Consider the following 7,765-nt stretch of genomic DNA (forward strand, 5'->3'; position numbering starts at 1 on the left):
TTCTTAGTTCAGAATGTCAATGTCACTCTAAAAAGTGCTTATTGATTGTCAAAGTAAAGTGTTAATGACTCAGGAAAATATCTCTACTTTTCACAGATGGCTTTCTAGTTATATTCAGAAGTAAAATAATACAGACAGGCTACTTCAGGGTGATAATTTCCTGAAGCAAAATGAAATAAATTGACAGATAATAAAGAAATGAAGAGTCTCGCTGGGCGTAGGCAACTCCGAATTGGCTGGTCTGGAAAGTTGAAATCCAAGGACAAATTAATAGATCGCATGTTTTGAGGTGTCTTTCTATGGAGCATTTATAATGTAAACTGAGGATTACTTAATGATTGTTTTGAATTGCCAACGCTACAGAGAAGGGCAAAAGGAGAGGAAAGAAGAGAGGAATGTTCTTTATCATGGGTACCATAGTAGCACACTGATTAAGAAAGAAATTAACTATACAAACATTATTATAGCAACATCAATGGAACTTTAAATAAAAGAGAAAAATTCACTCACATTCCTGCTACCCCAGAATCAATCTGTTCTCATTTGTTTTAAGGATTCTTTTGTTCTATTAATTAGGTGGAACATTGTTTATTCACCATTTCCAAACTTATAAGGCAGACAGCCCAGGTTTGTTTTGTTTTTTTTGTTTTAGTATTGTAATATTGCCAATTTTTATGTAAGTTTAGGAAAAACTTTTGCATTATTTTCTTAGAATAAGTCAATGGAAATAATATTTCTGAATCAAAGGACATTAACATTTTAATAGTTCTTTACTATGTTAATTCTTCTTTCAAAAATCGTTATCATACCTTTTTAGTCTATGCAGGTACAAGTGTACTACCTCATCTGGGTATTCTAATTTGAAATCACATTGGTATAAAGTGGTGCCTTGTTGTTATTTCAATGATTATTTCTTTGATTATTAGGTGGATTGAACATTCCCCCATATTGTGTCTACTAATTATAATTTCTATTTTTGGATGCAAACTCTTTGATTATGCCATATATTCATTTGTGTCCAGGGAGCCTTAATAGAGTTCTTATGAAATTTTCACAAGTGCATTTTTTTTTTTTTTTTTATAATTGCTTTACAATGGTGTGTTAGTTTCTGCTTCTGGTAACTTTTTTTTTTTTTTAATTTTATTTATTTATTTATTTATGGCTGTGTTGGGTCTTCGTTTCTGGGCGAGGGCTTTCTCTAATTGCGGCAAGTGGGGGCCACTCTTCATCGCGGTGCGCGGGCCTCTCACTATCGCGGCCTCTCTTGTTGCGGAGCACAGGCTCCAGACGCGCAGGCTCAGTAATTGTGGCTCACGGGCCCAGTTGCTCCGCGGCATGTGGGATCTTCCCAAACCAGGGCTCGAACCCGTATCCCCTTTATTGGCAGGCAGATTCTCAACCACTGCGCCACCAGGGAAGCCCTCATAAGTGCATTTTAACGTAGGTATTAACCCTTTGCTTATTTAATTACTATAAATATTATTTTGTCCCTTGTGTTTCTTTCCATTAAAAAAAAAATTTTTAGCACAAATTTTGAATTTTTAATGATAAAGTGATTGGTCCTGTCATTTGTAGTTTCTTCTACTGCTTCAAAACTTAGAAAATTATGTCAAACTTAATGTCAACCTCATGTGGCTGTAGTGCATGGAGGGGAACTTAATGGTAGTGGGAGTTGAGTAAAGAAATCAAGACAGAGAGAGCTAAGGTTATACAATACTTGTTTTTTTTTTTTTAATTTTTATTGACGTATAGTTGAATTACAACATTGTGTTAGTTTCTGCTGTATAGCAAGGTGAATCAGTTATACATAAACATATATCCACTTTTAAATTTTTTAATTAATTTTTGAATTAGTTAACCTTTATTATTCTTTAAAAATGAACTTTCCACAATATTAATAAATCTCACTTTTAGCTCTGCTTTGAAGTATTGATACCAGTGAAGTAACCTTTTTCTTCTTTGAATCTTTTCTTGTAAAATTATAGTTTTCTCTTTTTCTAAAATTGGAAGTTCCTTCCAGTTCTTAATAAAGATAAAGGGAGCATTCATGGACTTGAGTAACTGCAGAGGAGCATTATGGTAAACAGATGAATTTCCACAGCTGCCAGCTGTCATTACATCTTCTACCACGGGAACGAAGCCATAGGAGCAAGCCTTATATATTCTGTAACACTCCGTGTTTCCTCCTGCTGGGCGCAATGTGAGATCACTCTGAAGCAGAGCATCTTGATAATTCTTAAGGCTTTCATTTGTTTCTTGAGGCTGCCACTGTTCTGTTGCTGAAACCCAACAAAGCTTATCATTCCCATCTTGTTTCAAAATGTTCATTAGTGCTTGTCTGGATGAATTTTCATAAATGGTTCCTACGATATTACACAAACATGGCCTTTCATATGCAGCATTGACCAATTCGCCTCCACCACAGGAAAATTCCTGTATGTTGCTACTCCTAAAGGCCATTGAAAAACATCCATGTTATTAATCCAGGGGCTGTCATATATTATGAAAAGCAGTTCCACAGAGCCTCCATTTCTTTTGAGAAATTGGTTTATCCATTCATTATTACAATGTTCATTTGCAACCAAAACTGTTAACAACAAGATGCTGGAGTTTTTGAGTTTGCACTAAATTTTGTGGATAAAGTAACCCCTGGGTGGCAAAAAAGACCTTTGCTTTTTCCTCTTCCATTTAGAACGAGTACCACATTATTCTCATCAACAGAGAAGTACCCGGGGACCACAGCTGGACCAGTGATGAAGCTGTAATGTGTTCTTCCAACAACTAAATTTCCTTCTCTCCGCTGAGCAGTCACATCAGTGGGCTCAAGTCAACCTTCAAAAATATGCTCCCAAATACAAACCAATGGCAGCTTTGCCCCAGATTTGTACATGGAAGTCTTTTTTCTCTTTTGTGGACTTACTTAATATCTGAAGTCTGTGTTTTTGCTCATTTTTTTCATCTTCTTCCCAAGGATTCCATTCTTCACTTCTCAAAGTAGATTGTTTTTTCCAGAAGGTTCCCAATTATTTCCTTCTCATCCAGAACCATTCAATGATGAATAATAAGTAGAGGGCACATTCCTTATCACTGAACTTGCACATAGGTAAAGAAGGCTGGAAAAGATGCTCTGTGTTTTAAGAAGCCTCCTATGAACACCTTCCCATGTGCACATGCCATTGCTCATCTCATCATCATTATCACCTCAGTGCCCTTCCTGTGGCTTTGATGCTGGGCCATTATCTTCAGGGCCAAGAAGTGCAGGTTACTTGGATTTGCATTTATGTAACTATTTGTGATTGAACCTTCCTTCAGTTTTCATCTGGGGTTCAGCTGATTGAGGCTGGGATTGGCTGGGCTTGGTTTTAGTCCATGGCTTGGGTCCAAGTCTGCTCCATATTCTCTCATCCGCTGTGGTCCAGCAGTTATTCGAGTGAAGGTTCTGAGCCCCACGTCAGGCTTCCCAACCTGGGGGTCTGGCAACGGGAAGAGGAATTCCCAGAGAATCAGACTTTGAAGGCTAGCGGGATTTGATTGAAGGACTTCAACAGGACTGCTAATGTTGGAGGGTCTCCTGCAGAGGTGAGGGGTGGCTGTGGCTCACCGCGGGGACAAGGACACTGGCAGCAGAAGTTCTGGGAAGTACTCCTTTGTGGGAGCCCTCCCGGAGTCCGCCATTACATCCACTTTTTTAGATTCTTTTCCCATATAGGTCACTACAGAGAATTGAGTAGAGTTCCCTGTGCTATACAGTAGGTCCTTATTAGTTATCTGATAGTTGTATTGTTAAATGGAGTGTGTGTGTGTGAGAAACATTTTCCCAGAGAGGAATTATACTGTCCTTCCTGAGAAGTATTAATACTGTTGGCATGGCTGGTACCCACCCACGACGCCCAACTGTGCAATAAGAATGAAGAAGGGAGTGTGGCACATTCTGAGAAATCTAGCTTCATGGAGGTAGCCAACTAGTTTATTCACATTCAGAATAATTTTGTTTTGGTTGCTTGAGATGAATGGTTGTAAATAGAAGTCTAACTAATGCATAGCTTTGGAAAAGAATGAAATCTCACAATGGTGCAACTGTTGCTAAATAACTTCCTGCGTGTCCCCAAAGAGGCCAGTTTCAGAAGGATTGGGGAGATCTCATCTTGCAACATGTTATAACAAAGAAGGAGGGGTTAAGAAATCACACCTCCTCATTGCTACATGCCTGTACACACAATAACCAGAGATTTTCTGGGATATCCTTAATTCAGATATTCTTTTTTGTTGATCTAATGTGCATCCTACTTGTCTGATCACAGGTCCCAACTTCCGTTCAAAAAGCAGAGTCACCATAGGAATTCGGCAGCAGATCCTGAGCTGTTCTCACCCCCACTCCTCTCTTCTAACCCATTTTGCTTATTTTCATTAACAGAACAGAAGAAAACACTTTTATGTGCCAATTCTCAAGTCTCAGAAACTCTAATGGTTCTTTTTTATACATTGCAACAAACCCAAACTTCTTTTGCCATCTTTAAAGACTCTGCCCTGCTTAGGTAACTTTCTTATTCCTGCTTCCTGGACACTCATCTTTTGCTCTAGTCAAGTACCTCTGGTCTCTTTTCCTTGCAGTTGCCCTGTTCATTCCCACCTGCTATCCCATTGCTTTCCTTCTGTCAATCTGTTCCGGCTGCTGGAACAGAATATGATAGACTGGGTGGCTTATTGACAACGGAAATTTATTTCTCACAGTTCTGGAGGCTGGGAAGTCCAAGATCAAGGCAGATTTGGTGTCTGGGGAGAGCCTGCTTCCTGATTCATAGATGTCCTCACATGGTGGAAGGGCAAGGGGGCTCTTTGGGGTCACTTTATAAGGGCACTAATCCCATTCTTGAGGGCTCCACCCTCATGGCCTAATCACCTCCCAAAGGCCTCACCTCCAGATACCATCATATTGGGGATTAGGTTTCAACATACGAATTTTGGGGGAACACAAACATTCAGTCTATAGCGCTTTCTTTGCGTAATGCTTTCCTCCTGGAATGCTTTCCCTCCTTTCCTCGCTTAAAACTAGACTCACTTGTCAAGCCCTAAATCAAGTCTGACATTAAACAAAACAAAGCACAGTATAGAGCTGACCCTTCCAGGGAAGTTTAGGTGCCATTGCATAGGTAAGTCTCTGGGCAAAATCTCATCCATCAAAGACTGCTCTAGCCTCTCTGAGATGGATTGGTGGTTCTCTTTTATGTGTCTACAGTTTTTTGTTGAGCAAGTGCACATCTGTTGGGCAGTATTCAGATTTTTAAAGGATCCTAGATAGGTCCCAACCCCCAAATGTGATCAGTATATTGGATGTACTGGCTTTGGGTGCTCTGCCAGGAGGAAACAACTTTATTCTTTCTTACCACTGCCTTCAAATAAAACCTTTAAATAAACTCCATTCCAAGCTCCTGGATGGTGGCTCAGGTTTTTGTTTTTCTGGACATGGGGGATTAGAGCAGTTTCAGTTATTAAAAATTCTAGCCCAATCAAGACTTCTATCGCATGTCTATTAAAAGGTTCTCCTTCCATGTCCTCCCAGAGTCTTGAAGTGGGAAGGGGGGGAGGCAATGTCTGCCTTTTCTGTCTTCCTCTTTCTTCCTCTTGCATCTACTTGCTAGATGCTCCAGGGTTAGGTAGCGAGGAGGGGCTAGAAGTTGAGGGACTTTTTAAAATAAACCTAGTTGGTGTTAGTCTGCAAAAACCCTCTGCATAGTCGACATCCAAATACTGACCATTTATCAAATAGGGTGCTTTTGTTGGTTCTTTGGGGACACCCTGTTGGAGACCTCTGAGGTTGAAACATTTCCTGACGTGGGAGAGGTAGTCTCTTGCTGCCCTCTTGTGTCATGCCCTCAACCCTACTCCAGCAGTTCACACTGTGTAACCTTTCTGCTGAGGCAATCTGGACCCTGGTGGGCAGTGTTCTTAGATGGGGTACTTTCAAGGAGGCTCTAGCCTGGCTCTCCTCTGCAACATCCGTTTAGCCCACAGGTTACCTGGCATGTTGCCTCTCTAAATCCTAGAAGTACAGTGTTCTATCTTTGCTCTCCATCACAGATAGCTCCAGCCGGCCTCTCCCCTTTGGACTTTACTAGGTGAGAATCAGGCACCAGTCTCTGTGTTCCCCAAACTCCAGGAAACACAGATCAAACCCTCTAGTGGTAGGCAGAAAAATGCCCCCCACAGATGTGCATGCCTTAAGCCCTGGAACCTGTGAATATGTTACCTCACATGGCAAACTGTTGCTTTTCTGGAAGCTCCTCCTACACGGTTTGGGAGGGCAGTGGTGTAATTTTCTACACCATGGGACTAACAATCTTGTTGGCACTCTTTCTTGTATATAAGCTAGAGGTGGATGTCTTGGTGTGTCCAGCACATTATTTAAGCACCCTCACTCCCTCAGTCACAGTGTAGAGGCAGGAAACGTCCCATTTAATATTGTTGGACAAGTTTTGTAAATCTTTGTCCCTTGTTCTGTGTTTCAGTACAAGCACATATAGACCATTTCTAAGCATTTCCGTTACTTACTAGCTACCTGAATTCCTCTGCTGGACTAGGACTCCTTGGGAAATCCTGTTACTGAGTGTCCTCTGCATTTTGATGAACACATCCCTCATGTCGGGCTCTGTATATTTTTGCTCCTTTTTCTGGTCTGAAATTAATTTCTGCAACCAAGTCAGTTCCTTCACTTTCTCATTCTATTTTATGCAAATTGCCAGCAGGACATCATGCCTTATGTCTGCGCCTTCCAGAGCATAGGTAGAACTTCAGGTTTAGGTGGGTTGGAGGGAGTCTAAAGATCAGCTCTTTCATTGCTTCTTTCCTCCCACTCCTGAATTTTGAATCATCTCTCCTCACTGTCATCCAGGATATACAAGTATGGGATCCAGGATATACAAGTATGGGATCCAGGGGGCATTGTACTACTTCCCGTATTTATTCCATTATGGAGATTTTCTTTGAGCTCCTTGAAGGCAAGGACCAAATCTTATTAACATGGCAACACCAGCCCCAACTCAGATCCTGGAGCAAAGCAGGAAGTCAGTGAATGAATGAGTGAATGAACGAATATTATTGGGTCCAAAACTGGCTTCTCTGTGGCTTCTGTAACATCTTCCTTGGGATGATTCAAAATGATTTATTAATTCTCTTCTCTGCAGAATGGCCTTTAACTGTATAAAGCTATTTTGTCCTAATTGAGTCTTTTCTTCTCCTGTATTTTCAGTTCCCCAAAGGATATTTCTACACATCAATTACAACCCTTTCTACTTTAGTTTTCTGATAGTCTCTTAAGGAATGTTCAGTTTTCTGGAATGAATTCAGCATGACGGTAGGCCGGAAGTGATTGTGTAACCATTGCAAAAGGCTGTGGTTTGAATCTTTCCAAAAGTCTTATCTGAGCAGCCCAGATGCAGCACTGTGCCAATAGTCACAGCTTTTCTGTTTCTCATTGTGTAGTCTGCAGATAGCCCTGCTGAGGGCTGAGGGTTTATATGGAAGGCGTCATGGTGTGTTTTAAGTGTAACAGGCTATCAAATGGAATTTTTCATGGTGTCTTGATATTTCATCTGAAGCCCCAGTGCTGAGAACAAAAAGTGATAATTATCCCCAGATTTCTGAATGGTGTACTAGCGCTGCCCTATGCATGCAGAAATTGTGAAAAGACAGCAAAACTGGTATCAACCTTCCATCACATACCTCCAACTCATGCAGGAGAAAGGGTTTGATTAAAGACTCTCTGGGG

The 7,765-nt window shown here is 40.8% G+C and overlaps 1 pseudogene; it reads right to left on the minus strand.

The window, feature by feature from the left end:
- Positions 1-1,866: 1,866 nt before the first annotated feature.
- Positions 1,867-3,023, minus strand: LOC103006908 (ribitol-5-phosphate xylosyltransferase 1-like; annotated as a pseudogene).
- Between the last annotated feature and the right edge of the window lie 4,742 nt (positions 3,024-7,765).

Source organism: Balaenoptera acutorostrata, chromosome 11 (genome assembly GCF_949987535.1).
Source record: "Balaenoptera acutorostrata chromosome 11, mBalAcu1.1, whole genome shotgun sequence".
Taxonomy (NCBI): domain Eukaryota; kingdom Metazoa; phylum Chordata; class Mammalia; order Artiodactyla; family Balaenopteridae; genus Balaenoptera; species Balaenoptera acutorostrata.